Source organism: Balaenoptera musculus, chromosome 1 (assembly GCF_009873245.2).
Source record: "Balaenoptera musculus isolate JJ_BM4_2016_0621 chromosome 1, mBalMus1.pri.v3, whole genome shotgun sequence".
NCBI lineage: Eukaryota > Metazoa > Chordata > Mammalia > Artiodactyla > Balaenopteridae > Balaenoptera > Balaenoptera musculus.
The window spans coordinates 22,667,714-22,682,445 of record NC_045785.1 but is presented as its reverse complement, the minus strand read 5'-3'; the positions used below and the strand labels follow the sequence as shown (position 1 = coordinate 22,682,445).

The 14,732-nt window shown below is 36.8% G+C and overlaps 1 protein-coding gene across 29 annotated transcripts in view; it reads right to left on the bottom strand.

Moving 5' to 3' along the window:
* EPB41 (erythrocyte membrane protein band 4.1) overlaps positions 1-14,732 on the bottom strand; it is a 204,777-nt gene that overhangs the window by 124,775 nt on the left and 65,270 nt on the right. The window lies entirely within an intron of this gene.

The following is a 14,732-nucleotide window of genomic DNA, read 5'->3' as shown; positions in this document are numbered from 1 at the left end:
GCAATGTCACATCTAGTTTACTAAAGGATAACCAACACACAAGGGAACTTTTGAGCAATTTGACTACTGATGGCCTTACACTTTGATTCACTGCTATACCTAAAAGTACTCCACTCAAAAAGCAGCATTTACATTGTCTCTGCATCTGCTCCATACTATTTAGATGAAGTAATTTCATTTGGATGTTAACAACCCGAATTAATGAACCATATTTAGCTCATTCCCTCCTCAGGACCTTTACACTTGCTGTTCTCTCTGCCTATGATGTTCTTCTCCTAGATATTTGAAAGATGGTCCTCTCCTCATTACTGCCTCTGCTCAGACGTCACCTCTTTAGAAAGCCCTCCCATACACACCCTATCTAAAATAATGGCCCTTACTCCTCCAGATGGCCTCACAGCACCTACTGTACTTATTATTATTTACGAATATGTTAACTTATTTGCTTACTGGTTTATTGTCTTCTCTCCCCCCAGCTAAAATGTAAGTTCCATGAGGACAGAATGGTCCCTGGCACGTTATACATATCAATAAAAGTCTGTTGAATAAATTAATTTCAATTGAATATACCTGACAAATAAAAACTGCAAAGGTGTTCTCTAAATTATTCAAGTAAATTTACTTCAAATGCATAGGTCCTATGCTAGGTGCCTGGGATACAACAGTAAACAAAACAAAACAAATAAGGTCTATGTCATCATGGAGTTTATATTCTTGATTCAACTTTAACCAGTATAATGAAAGAAAACTTAAGAGAACTCTTATTTACAATATGAGTGAAATCTAAATATTTGTGTGTAAATGGAACAAAACAGTGAAAACAACGGAAGGAAGCTAATGGTACTGAGAGCTATTTCTGTGTCAGGTCCCGGGTAAGGGATATTATCTACATTATTTAAATTAAGCCTTTCAACAACCCTGAAAGGGAAAGTGGAATTGCTTAACCTCATAGTTGAGGAAACTGAAACTCAGAAAGTAATTGGCCCAAGGTCACACTGCTAGTAGGTGACAAACCACTATAAGTGGTATTGAAATAAATAAAGGTATATTAATAAAAGGAAAAGCCTTTATGTGAGCTCTTACTGCTGATCTACTTAAATTATTTTATTTTGAGCATTAAAAATATTTTAAGCAATAAAAATATTTACAAAAGCATATTTTCTAGTCTCATCTATTAAGTCATCAAAATTATTCTGCACTAATAAAATATACAATTCAGTCTTTATAACATCACTTAAACATTTACCAACCAATACACATTCTGAATTTGCTACCCTTGAGTGAGGTACGCTTGTACTTAAAAGAAATAAGCTTCTTTTCAATTCCTCCTTATATTAGGAGTAGGCAATTGATTTTTCCAAAATTCTTTTTCTTTAATCTCTAAGTAATCAAACTTGACCCAGAAAGAAAACTTGGATATCAAACCACCAGCTATTCTAAAAGAGTAATGATTTGATTTCAGAGCACCAATTTACTTCATACTTCCTTTGCAAAAATAAACAGAGGACAGGCTGAGAATTGAGCACTATTTTCCATGGATTTCAGATATGACTTTATCATTCATCTTACTGAAAAGACACAGAAACCACTTCTATATTAAAATTTTCCTATACAACAGACTTTACAACAAGGTCTCATAAAGATCCATAAAAAAATTACAAATCATTTGGGAACATTTTAGCAGATATGAAAATCACTCAAACCTCACTTCTAGCAATCTTGTACTTGTATCTTTCAGTAAATAAAGAGTAGTTTTCTTGTGTTTTCAATATTTTCTTATCATTAAAAAAAGAAAAAGGATCTTCTAAGGATATTCCTATAATTGCTTTCACATGAAAGGGTGTCATCTCTAAGAAAATAGCTGAATGAGTACTCAGTTGTTTAAAAACACACACACACACAGATGGTAACAATCTGTGTGCTATATGAATGCTTGTTAAATTTTAATGTGCATTGAATCACCCAGTAATCTTGTTAAAATATAGATTCTTATTCAGCAGGTCTGGAATGGGGCCTGAGACTCTGCATTTCTAACAAGTTCCCAGATGTTGCCAGTGCTGCCGGCCCACTGACCACACTTTGAGTAGCAAGGCAGAGAAAACCATTATTTCTTTGGAAACATACTCGAAATGCCTGAGAAACAAAGATGGCAAAAGCTACTTTCAGAAAGTGGAATATGAACAGTGAGAAATACTTGACACACTAAATGCTCAACAAATGTTTGCTGAATTAATGAATGAAGCATGGGCTTCCCTGGTGGCTCAGTGGTTAAGAATCCGCCTGCCAATTCAGGGGACACGAGTTTGAGCCCTGGTCTGGGAAGATCCCACGTGCTGCGGAGCAACTAAGCCCATGGGCCACAACTACTGAGCCTGCGCTCTAGAGTCCAAAGAGCCACAACTACTGAGCCCGCGTGCCACAACTACTGAAGCCCGTGCACCTAGATCCCATACTCCTCAACAAGAGAAGCCACTGCAGTGAGAAGCCCACACACTGCAACAAAGAGTAGCCCCTACTCACCACAGCTAGAGAAAGCCGGCGCACAGCAACAAAGACCCAACACAGCCAAAAAATTTTTTTAAATAATAAATAAAATAAATTTTAAAAAAATGAATGAAGCAAAGAATGCAACATATTATTAAATGTAGAAGCTGACGATTAACATTTTTTTTAGAACTCATTTGGTGCTTAATCAAAAGTTAATTGAAATTTTTAACCGCAGATCTGTGGCAATTTCAAGTTGTCTATGCAGCCGTGACACTTGCCTAGAGTCAGTTTCTGTGTATCTCTATTGATATGCTCTCTTTGCCACATTTAGGAAGGAATGATCCAGTCATATGAATTAAGAATTAAAGAACAACATCTATCAGTGCAAAACCAATACATTTTGCCACATAACTGGACATATGTAAAAAACAAGCTGAATACAAGTAAAAAAGAGATGAGAACACAATATAAGGAACAAGCAGAAGGGCAAACGAATTCTTAGAACTTATAGAAACCAACCTCAGATAATATCATAAATGCAAGAAAACAACCAGGAAATGAGACAATGCAGATTCAGCAGAGATGCTACAATTCAGTCTATGCAAGGAAAAACAGATAAAAATGAATTATTAAGGGCAGTTTTCACGTTCCTTTCCAGCCACGTACACATGGGTAGCAATGCATTTAGTAAGAGCCACAAGAGCAAAAGGAGGTGGGGTGGATGGGGGATATAAAAAATGAAACCGATAAATCAGGCAAGTATCTCCAGTTAACTCTGAGACTGATCAGAAATAAACAAAAAATAAATAGCAAAAAGAAAAAAATCCTATGGGCCATTTACTAAAAGCTCAAATAAACTCATCCTGACAAATCTGTTACACATGCAGCCAAGTTCTCCACCTTACAGAAGATAGGATGGGTAACCAGAAAAAAAGGCACAAAAAAGTCAAGCAGCAAAGACAGGATAAATGCTCTACAAACAGGCCCTTCCTTTGTAAATGATACTATTTTTCATTCTAGATCCAAAATCCAAAAGGAGGTATCTATTTACTTAATGTCAGAAAGAGGTCTTCTGATTAAAAAAAAAAAAAAAAAAATCAGCACAGCCATGAAGACAAAGTGATGAGTTCCCATTCCATTTCAATCCTAATCCTCCAAACCCCAGGAATTATACCCCATCTGGTATCAAAGATACACTTGTTTTAACAGTGTACATCTGTTGACTTCAGGCAAATCAGATCTTTAAAAACCTGATACTGAGCAGATTGCAAGGGCCAGATGATATCTTTCAACTTTTTTGTATCTCTTTCTAACATTAGCATGGTCAGTGCTCCACTAATGTTTAAGTGGAAAACTTGGTAAAAAAAAAAAACTACAGTTTGGCACCATTAAGAAAATTTCCCTTACAATCACCATTTAGGGATAAAATTTAATAATTTAATTATTGGTAATACTCCTCAAATTAGCTCACTGAACATCTGTCAGTGTTTACTGGGTGCTAATCATGTATAAGGTTTTGGCTCAGCTATTTGAGAGGGACCCAAAAAAGATAATATACAATTCTTAAGGAGATAAGACATATATACAAATTACTAAAACACAAGGCAGTACCTGGTGCTTAATCAGACAAGGCCTCATGAGTGGAACCAATTAAGCACTAGAGAAGTACAAAGTAAGTACTTTCAACTAGTGATCACAAAAGGCCATGTGGAAAGGGCGCTTTTTAAGTTATGCTTTGAAGGATGAGTGTAAGATGTCAATACAAAACAACCTAAAGTGCAAAGGACAAATGAAATTCCAGATACGGGACTGAACTGGCATTAGTAGAATACTGTAGCTATTCAAGAATTAGCAAGTAGTCCAGACTGGGTGATATAGGGCTACAAAAGGGAAGTAGAAGGAGATAAGGTTAGATTAGTTGCCATTTAAAATTAATTGTAACTGAAATAATAATAATAGTAACTACTTTTATTGAGTACCTACTAAACACCATACATTATTCTACACACTTTACCATGTTATCTTAGAACCATTCTATAAGGCAAGTGTTTTCACTTCCCAGATAAATATCAATAAACACATTCTGGGAGGTTAAAAATTTTGCCTCAGATCATAGAAGTAAGCCCATGTTTTAATGAAACTATTAATATACTACAAGCTGGTGATTCTATTATAAATTCCCAGTATAGTGTCTGTCTTTCCACATCTTGGTATTTCTACCCCACTGTTCTCTGCTAAAGAAAACCCTATCTGGAACCCTCCTACACTGTTGGTGGGAATGTAAATTGGTGCAGCCACTATGGAAAACAGTATAGATGTTCCTTAAAAAACTAAAAATAGAGCTACCATATGATCCAGCAATTCCATTCCTGGGCATCTATCCAGAAAAGACAAAAACTCTAATTTGAAAAGATACATATACCCTAATGTTCATAGCAGCACTATTTACAATAGCCAAGACATAGAAACAACACAAGTGCCCATCAACAGACAATTGGTTTAAGAAGATGTGGTATAAATATACAATGGAATATTACTCAGCCATTAAAAGAATGAAATATTGCAGCAACATGGATGGCCCTAGAGAATATCATACTAAGGGAAGTAAGTCAGACAGAGAAAGACAAATATTATATCACTTATATATGGAATCTAAAAAATAATACAAATAAGCCTATATACAAAACAGAAACAGACTCACGGACAAAGAAAACAAATTTATGGTTACCAAAGGGGGAAAAGGGAAGTGAGGGAGGGATAAATTAGGAGTACTGGATTAACAGATACAAACTACTATACAAAAAAAAATAGATAAGCAAGAAGGATTTACTGTATAACACAGGGAACTATATTCAATATCTTTTAATAACCTATAATGGAAAATAAGCCAAAGAAAAAAATATATATATATAACTGAATCACTTTGCTGTACACCTGAAACTAACACAATATTGTAAATTCACTACACTTCAAAAAGGAGGAGGGGGAGGGGGAGAGGAAACTCCTATCTGTTAAGAATTTATGGACAGGCTTTCAATCTGGCCAAGACCACCTCTATTCCCACCAATTTCAAGTCCCCAATTCATGTACATATTTCTCTTCCCATGGAGTGTATGTGAAGATGGAATGGGGAGACAGGGAAAGACAGGCAAAGAAAACAGATTATGAAAGGACTTGAATATCATGCTAAATAGTTCAGACTTTATCCTGAAGGCAGAGGAGAACCACTGAAGGTTTTTAAACAGGGAAGTGGATAAACAAAGTGGAGGCAGGACAGACTAGAAGCAGAGAGAAACTCAACAAATGACTGGGTAAATTCAGGTTATCAGTGAATAAATTCACAATGGGAATCCCTAGGGAAGCTGAAACCAATACTGGGCAGAGAAACTTGAAAAGCCTTGCAACCAAGGTTTAAGAGCTACTGGTTGCCCTTAGTTTCTCTAGCTTATTCTCATTAGCATGTTTCTCAATAACACAGGCAATTTCATGTCTGAGCCCGAAGGTATTTTTTTTTTTTTATAAATTTATTTATTTATTTTATTTTTGGCTGTGTTGGGTCCTCGTTTCTGTGCGAGGGCTTTCTCTAGTTGCGGAGAGCAGGGGACACTCTTCATTGCGGTGCGCGGGCCTCTCGCTATCGCAGCCTCTCTTGTTGCGGAGCACAAGCTCCAGACGCGCAGGCTCAGTAGTTGTGGCTTACGGGCCCAGTTGCTCCGCGGCATGTGGGATCTTCCCAGACCAGAGCTTGAACCCGTGTCCCCTGCATTGGCAGGCAGATTCTCAACCACTGCGCCACCAGGGAAGCCCCCGAAGGTATTTTTATAACATACTTCCTTGACCCACTCTGATAAATGGCTTAGTAAAAGAGGTCTAGCAATAGAACCAAAGTAGAAAAGAGAAGGGAAAAGAGACGGATATCTCACAGGCATCTCAGTACATGTCCAAAATTAAACTCTTGATTCTCTTTTTCCTATCCCAGTAACTGGCTTAATCATACCATCTAGTAGCACTAACCAGAAACCTAAGTGTCATCCTTGGCTCAGCCTTCTCCATTTCGCTTCCCGATCAAATCCATCTGTTAATCCCGTAACCTCCAAAACAGAATTAGAATCAGTCTACTTTTCACCTTCTATACCACTACCATGTTTGTGCAAGCCTCTTTCACTTCTCCTTGTATGATCTCAACACCCTCACCTTGTTCCACTTTCCTCCTAGCCTCTATCCTATAGTCATACTAGCCAAGTGCTCTCCTGGCTTAAGTCATTTGTACATGCCATTTCCTTGGACTGGAATACACCCCCACCCCTTCAATAAGGCTGGTTTCTTCTTATGCCTCAAGATTCAGCTTGAATAATTCCTCCTCAAAACAACCTTCCTTGACTGCCCTAATATCTACATAAGTCTCCCCATAAGTCCCTTCCCCATTTCTCTAGCCAGTACCTATTTATTTACTTCACAGTACTTCTCTCAATGTATATGAACATACTTGTTGTTTATCTGTCAGTGTCTGTCTTCCCCAATCCACCACCTCCAACCACACTGCAATATCCATGACAGAAGGACTGTTTTCCCTTCCATGGTATACCTAGTACTTAGAACTGAACTTGTGCTGCTACCTAGCACAGAACCTAGTACCTAGCACAGAACACTGTAGATATTCAATAAGTATTTGTTCAGTAAATGGATAAATATAAGGAAAAAGAATAACTTAGGTTTAACCATATCAATTATACATATACAGGATGGATGTTATTCAATTTGACAACAGTTCATAAGAAAAGAATGTTAAGGTCTTGAGTGAACACACTCCAACAGAGATAAAATTCTAAAACAGCTAACAATCTTTAGCTTCATTTCTAGACTTACAATGACCAAAGCACTCATTTGACTCTTCAACATGTATTTTCTGAGAATGTTACAGTGTTCTAGGCAATATGGTAAGCAGTAGGGCTACAACAGTGAGAAAGACAAACATAGTCCCTGACCTCCTGGGCTACACTCTCCATCCAGAAGATCATGGAAAGTTACAATTGCTCAGTTCTCATTAGTTACATTACATCTTAAATCTTACATTCAGCTCTGGGCAGTTTATTTTAAAGCAGCAGTCCCCAACCTTTTTGGCACCAGGGGCCAGTTTCGTGGAAGACAATTTTTCCACAGACGGGGCGGGGGTGTGGGGGTGGTGGAGGGCGGGAGGATATGGTTCAGGCAGTAATGCGAGTGATGGGGAGCGATGGGGAGCGGCAGATGAAGCTTCCCTCTCTTGCCCACCACTCACCTCCTGCTGTGCAGCCCGGTTCCTAACAGGACTGGGACTGCGATCGGTCCACAGTCTGGCAGTTTGGGGACCCCTGTTTTAAAGAAACCTGTTTTAAAGAATCTGTCCAAAGAAGAGATAGAACATAATGATGGAATTTGAAACCATGTCATAAGGTAAATAACTGAAAGGTATTGGGATACTTAACCTAGAAAAAGAAAACAGAGAACAGGGAAGTGATTGTTGCCCTCACAAATTTCAAGAGCTGCCACATTCTATGTGATTCCTAAGAGCAAAACTCAGATTAGTCAGTGGAAATTACAAAGACACAGTTTTCATTTCAAAATAAAAGGAAGAAATTCCTAATAATTTGAGATATCTAATAATTTAATGATCTGCTTGGGAATGGTGAGCTTATTATCACTGGAAATATTCAGTCAGAAGCTGAATGACCATCTGTCATGGATGCCAGAGAAAGGGTTCTTCCATTAAGTGGGTCCTTGCATTAAGTGACCTCTAAGGTTCCATGCAATGCTAAGATTTTACAGATAGAAAGGAAGGTAAGGAAGAAAATAAAAGGGACATTAGAATAGTGATGCAACTGGGTTATTTTTTAAAAGGCTGTAGTATAAAGTCAGTCACCATTTGGGTTAGAAGAATAAGGGGGAAAAAAAAGGATAAAAGGCCATTTTACTTCTCTAATCAGAAAACAGAATCCAGTAACATTCCTTCATACAGAAAGAAACAAATGTTCAAGTATTGAAGTCTCAGAAAATTAGCTAGAAAATAGTTTGTTTCCCAATAAAATCAATCTCCTCAAAATGCAGGAAAGTGTCTTTCCATTGTAACTCAATTTAAGTATGCTAATTAGCACTTCTAGAAAAACAGGATAACCATCTATGTAAAATATATAAATGGTAGTTTAAAATATACAAAAGAGCTTCTTTGTGATTCTCCCTTCATCCTCCCAAAATTATTTGGACCTTAAACTACTCCTTATGTGGACTGTTAAAGAATACTTGCCATACTGAGTGAATCAGGAATGTCACTCAGCATGAACATGCTGTTTTCAACAACTTGATTTTTAATTTAAGTCATTTCCATGGTGACTAACACCATTGAATCAACTCATTCAAAGATATTTTTAAATAAACAAACTCTTACTCATCTCCCTCTAAGAAGACCAAATACTGTATGCTCTCTACTTCCCTATAGAATTCAAGCTTGTACTTAGATGATGTCTAGACATACTCTGGAAGTATACCACCTGGGCCCTCCCAGAAGAATGCACTATCCCCGTGATTACTACGCATCACTGAGGAAGATGTGAGACCAAAACATTCATTTCCCACAGAACTGAGTTTTACTCTCTTTAATTGTCAAAATGTGTTAGTTTAGCCATTCTGAATGGAAACCTTTATTAAATGGATAATGTGCTTCCTTGATTCATTTTAAAAACCTATAGAACATATTAAACCTTTATTGACTTAGTCATCATTATGAACCTCAATCACTATGCAGCGCTAATGTCCTCAAGGGCTATTTTAAAGTCTATAAGGATGGTGAGCTCTGCCACATGGATACCTGAGTACTGTGGGGGTTTTGTGTGTGTGTGTGTGTATATATCTGCCTTTAATAGTTTTCCTGTTTGTTCATTTGCAGAATTAGCTTATATTTCTTGCTGATGTCAAGATGGTCTGCCAATGAGTAGCTTCCAACATCTCCCTTTCTAATCTGCTGTTTGTTAATCTACCATTGACTAGGAAGACAAATTGCCAAGTGTGTTACAATTGTGTCTAAAATAAAAGAAGTGCAAAGAAAGAGTAAGACTAATGCTTCACATTATTCACTGGAATAATTTAACACATGGATTTTGTGAAATCTATTTTAGCCCTTCAAATATAGGCCTACTTTGAGGTTCCCATTACATTGTAACTAGTTGAGACTGTTAGATAAGTGACCTTCAGATAAATCACACCAATATAATGACCATTCTCTTTCTTTAGAAGTAGAGATCAAAAGCTTTAATACTGTTATTCATATAAAGTGTTGTATTCATATAAACTCTTTTGGAAAACCAAAAACGAAGTAACAGTTTAGTCTGAAAATGTAACAGAAAAGGAGGAGAACTATTTTTTTTTTTTTTTTTAAAGATGAGTTAATCTCATCTTACTTTTTACAGGTCTTTTTTTTTTTTTTTTTTTTTTAGCACTTTTCTTTTTTTTTTTTTATAGCTACTTTATTTATTTATTTTATTTTTTTTATTTTTGGCTGTGTTGGGTCTTCGGTTCATGCGAGGGCTTTCTCTAGTTGAGGCAAGTGGGGGCCACTCTTCATCGCGGTGCGGGGACCGCTCTTCATCGCGGTGCGCGGGCCTTTCACTATCGCGGCCCCTCCCATTGCGGGGCACAGGCTCCAGACGCGCAGGCTCAGTAATTGTGGCTCACGGGCCCAGCTGCTCCGTGGCATGTGGGATCTTCCCAGACCAGGGCTCGAACCCGTGTCCCCTGCATTAGCAGGCAGATTCTCAACCACTGCGCCACCAGGGAAGCCCCAGGAGAACTATTTAACAGCATCAAAAATCTCAAGGTAAATACAAATAAAACCTGAAAATTTCTAGCTACCCAGGGGGTTTAGCTAAGCCTATGGAACTTTTCTTACACTCTTGTTCTTATTTTATTATCTTAGAGCCAATTCAATCTAACAATACTTACTAATTTTAAACTCAAGAAATTCCCTAAGATTTATTATACTAGTAAATTTCACTTTAACCAGAAAACTAGGGTATAATAATTAACATCTGATTAGAGTATAAGTATGAATAGAAATTAACATTGGCTCATGGGTTGCATTAGCAGACATTGTGAAGACTGGAAAATAGGCTGTGGTTGTCTCCCACTATTGTTAAATGTGAAAAATATACTACAGTCTACCAGAAGATAAAATGCTTTCTCACACTGTTTGGCACAGAAACAAGATTCAGTAATGACGGACTATTTCAAATGACCCACTATTTGCTAAAAGCATTCAAGAAAATTATTGACTATGCTTGATGACATTTTTCTCTCTCAAAAAGGACGTGCCCTATTATTGTGTACTTAATTCTAAGCAATAAAGAATAATTTATTGGTGACATGAATGTATCAGGAAACTTGGCAGAAAGTAATAATTTCACAAAGTTGGTGGGTTTTTTTTGTGGTTTTTTTTTTTTGGCCGCGCCATGCGAGCGGCTGGTGGGATCCTAGTTCCCCAACCAGGGATGGAACCTCGGCCCCTTGTAGTGAAACTGCGGAGTCCTAACCACTGGACTGCCAGGGAATTCCCCACAAAGTTTTTATACTGAGAAAAGAGGTAGGTCATAGTCAAATATGTAAGCTTATAATAAACAAATTTTTTAAACACTTAAACAAAAGTAAGGCATGATTGCATGGTCAAGGATTCTACAAGCATATAGAACTTGTAAGGATAAGGCAATTCTAGAAAGTGAAGTTCATTCATTACATTTCACATATATATATCAAGTGCCAGATTCTTTTCTAGGCCCTGGGGATATTGCAGTGAAATTTTCTCTACACAATCAGAAATTTTTAGAAAACATGAGGAAAGTATTAAAGACACAGTCATGAACAGCAGGGAGATTACAGGAATATATGATGAAGTTTTAAAAATAGCATTCCAAAGGACTACTTACAAAAATGATCAAAAGGCTGAACCCCACCAAAGGATGGAGAAAAAAAACAAACCCAAAGCAAAGCAAAACAAAACTTCTAAAAATGGCAAAAAAGAAAGGAGGGGGGAGGAAAGAGAGAAAAAAAAGAAGGTCAAATTCAGACTACAGCTTGAGAGAAAAACAGAATATTGTTAACATGTGTCAGAGACAAAATTAACCGTGCTCTTTCAAACCAAACAATATAAGGAAGGGTTTATAATCAAAGATAATTCAGGCTAGTAACCTCACATGTTAAAATGTGTTTATTTCTTCAGTCCCAGAAAAATCTTATTTCAAAGTTCAGAAGTAACTTGCCGAATTGGATCTAAGATTCACTAATAAACCGTGGGTCCTCATGAAATTCACAGCTAGTATGATTGAATCAGAGTTCAAAAATATCTCAAGGTAGAAAGATGGACCAAAACCAACAAGGTGAAATTTAAAAGCAAGGTAAGGTTTCCACACTGAAGCTTGAAAAATAATTACAAAGAAAAAAAGGTGGAAATAAACAGCCATGAATCAGAGAACAGATGAAGTCATTAATAATAAATTCATAGGATGGAAACTACAGCAGTGAAAATGGACTAGAACTACACGTATGAACATAGATGAATGTCATGTTTGATGAAAAAAGCATATTAAAGAATATATTTTGTGTAAAACTATTTACATAAAATTGAAAAACATACAATATCATATAAACTGCTTAGAAACACACAGGTAACAAAAGTATAAAGAAATGCACAATCACAAAATATAGAAGAGCGGTTACGTCCAGAGACAGGGAGAGCAATGAGACGGGAGAGAGGTACCACAGGAACTCTCAGCTGTATCAGTTATGCTCTACTTTGTAAATTGGGTAATGTTTATCTCTTTCTAGTTCTTAAATATTTTACAATAAATTTTAAAAGAATTACATAATTATATTATGAGGGCAACTTAACTTGGTAGCATTTTTTTTTTAATTTCTTATAAGCCAAAAATGCAATGTGGTTTCTAAAAAGATTAACATATTTTGATAAAAGTGTGGTATCCAGATTATGGAAATAATTGAGCCACCGCATTCCTTATAGTTAACCACAGAATACTGTTTCATTCTGAGCACTGCAATTTAAGCAGGACATTAACCAAACCGAGTGTATCCAATGACCAGAATGATGAGGAGTCTAGAAACCATAACTTTATTTTTTTTTTAACATCTTTATCCAAGTATAATTGATTTACAATGGTGTGTTAGTTTCTGCTTTATAACAAAGTGAATCAGCTATACATATACACATACCCCCATAACTCCTCCCTCTTGCGTCTCCCTCCCATCCTCCCTATCCCACCCCTCTAGGTGGTCACAAACCACCGAGCTGATCTCCCTGTGCTATGCGGCTGCTTCCCACTAGCTATCTATTTTACATTTGGTAGTGTATATATGTCCATGCCACTCTCTCACTTCGTCCCAGCTTACCCTTCCCCCTCCCTGTGTCCTCAAGTCCATTCTCTATGTCTGCGTCTTTATTCCTGTCCTGCCCCTAGGTTCTTCAGAACCATTTTTTTTTTTTTTTTTTTTTTAGATTCCATATATATGTGTTAGCATACGGTATTTGTTTTTCTCTTTCTGACTTACTTTGCTCTGTATGACCGACTCTAGGTCCATCCACCTCACTACAAATAACTCAATTTTGTTTCTTTTTATGGTTGAGTAATATTTCATTGTATATATGTGCCACATCTTCTTTATCCATTCATCTGTCGATGGACACTTAGGTTGCTTCCATGTCCTGGCTATTGTAAATAGAGCTGCAATGAACACTGTAGTACATGACTCTTTTTTTTTTTTTAATTAAAAAAAAAAGAGAGAAAAAAAAGAGTATATTACTAATATTAAAAAATATATATTCTAAAATTACAGTGTTTTCCAGAAATCTCTGGGAATATGCAAGCCACTTGGGGACAAATACCAGGAGGAATAGTAAGTACCTCTGGCTCTTTGCTCTGACCCTTGCAAAGAAAGTGCAGGTACATGACTCTTTTTGAATTATAGTTTTCTCAGGGTATATGCCCGGAGTGGGATTGCTGGGTCATATGGTAGTTCTATTTTTAGTTTTTTAAAGAACCTCCATACTGTTCTCCATAGTGGCTGTACCAATTTACATTCCCACCAACAGTGCAAGAGGGTTCCCCTTTCTCCACACCCTCTCCAGCATTTATTGTTTGTAGATTTTTTGATGATGGCCATTCTGTAGAAACCATAACTTTAGATAATCCACCAAAAGAAGTGAGGATTTTTTTTTTCAGGAGGATAATGAGACTGAAGGGAGAAACTATATAGTTATCTAAATATAAAGGCAAGAGTAAGATGAAGGGATAAAATGTGGTGTATATATGCAATGGAGTATTATTCAGCCTTAAAAAAGAATGAAATTCTGATATATACTAGTATGACATGGATGAACCTTGAAAACATTAATCTAAGTAAAATAAGGCAGACACAAAAGGATGACTATTATATGATTCCACTTATATTAGGTACCTATAGTAGTCAAATTCATGGAGAGAACAAGTAGAACAGTGGTTACCAGGGGCTCGGGGAAGGGAGGAATAGAAAGTTACTGTTTAATGGGTAGAGTTTCCATTTGGGATAAAGAAGCTCTGGAAATGGATAGTGGTAATGGCTGTGCAACATCAGTATACTTAATGACACTGAACTGTACACCTAAAAATGGTTAAGATGGTAAATTTTATGTTATGTATATTTTACCACAGTTTTAAAAAAGGAGAAGAGTACATTTTCTCTGACTTTTCAAATCCTTGCTAAGTATCCCTCTTGTGTACCCTTGTGGTTCTAATATTTTCATACATATTACACTGTGCTATATTGTAATTGCTTGCTTAAAATGTTTTACAAAGGCAGCAACTATATCTGTCTTGCTAATCTTTACATCCTTTGCGTTTATCACGATTGATACTCAAGTAATTTTTGAATAAATAAAAGCACTTTCTAGATACTTCAGGGGATACAAAAATGAATAAGACATAGTTCATTCATGCCTTTAACGAGTTTATGATCCAACAGAGGAATATATTTTTTGTTTTCTGACTGATAACCCAGTGTTAAAATGGCTATCCCTTCATTTTAGTTAGTTTGGTATCACTATTAAAATCATGTCGGGCTCCCCTGGTGGCGCAGTGGTTGAAAATCTGCCTGCCAATGCAGGGGACACGGGTTCGAGCCCTGGTCTGGGAGGATCCCACATGCCGTGGAGCAACTGGGCCCGTGAGCCACAA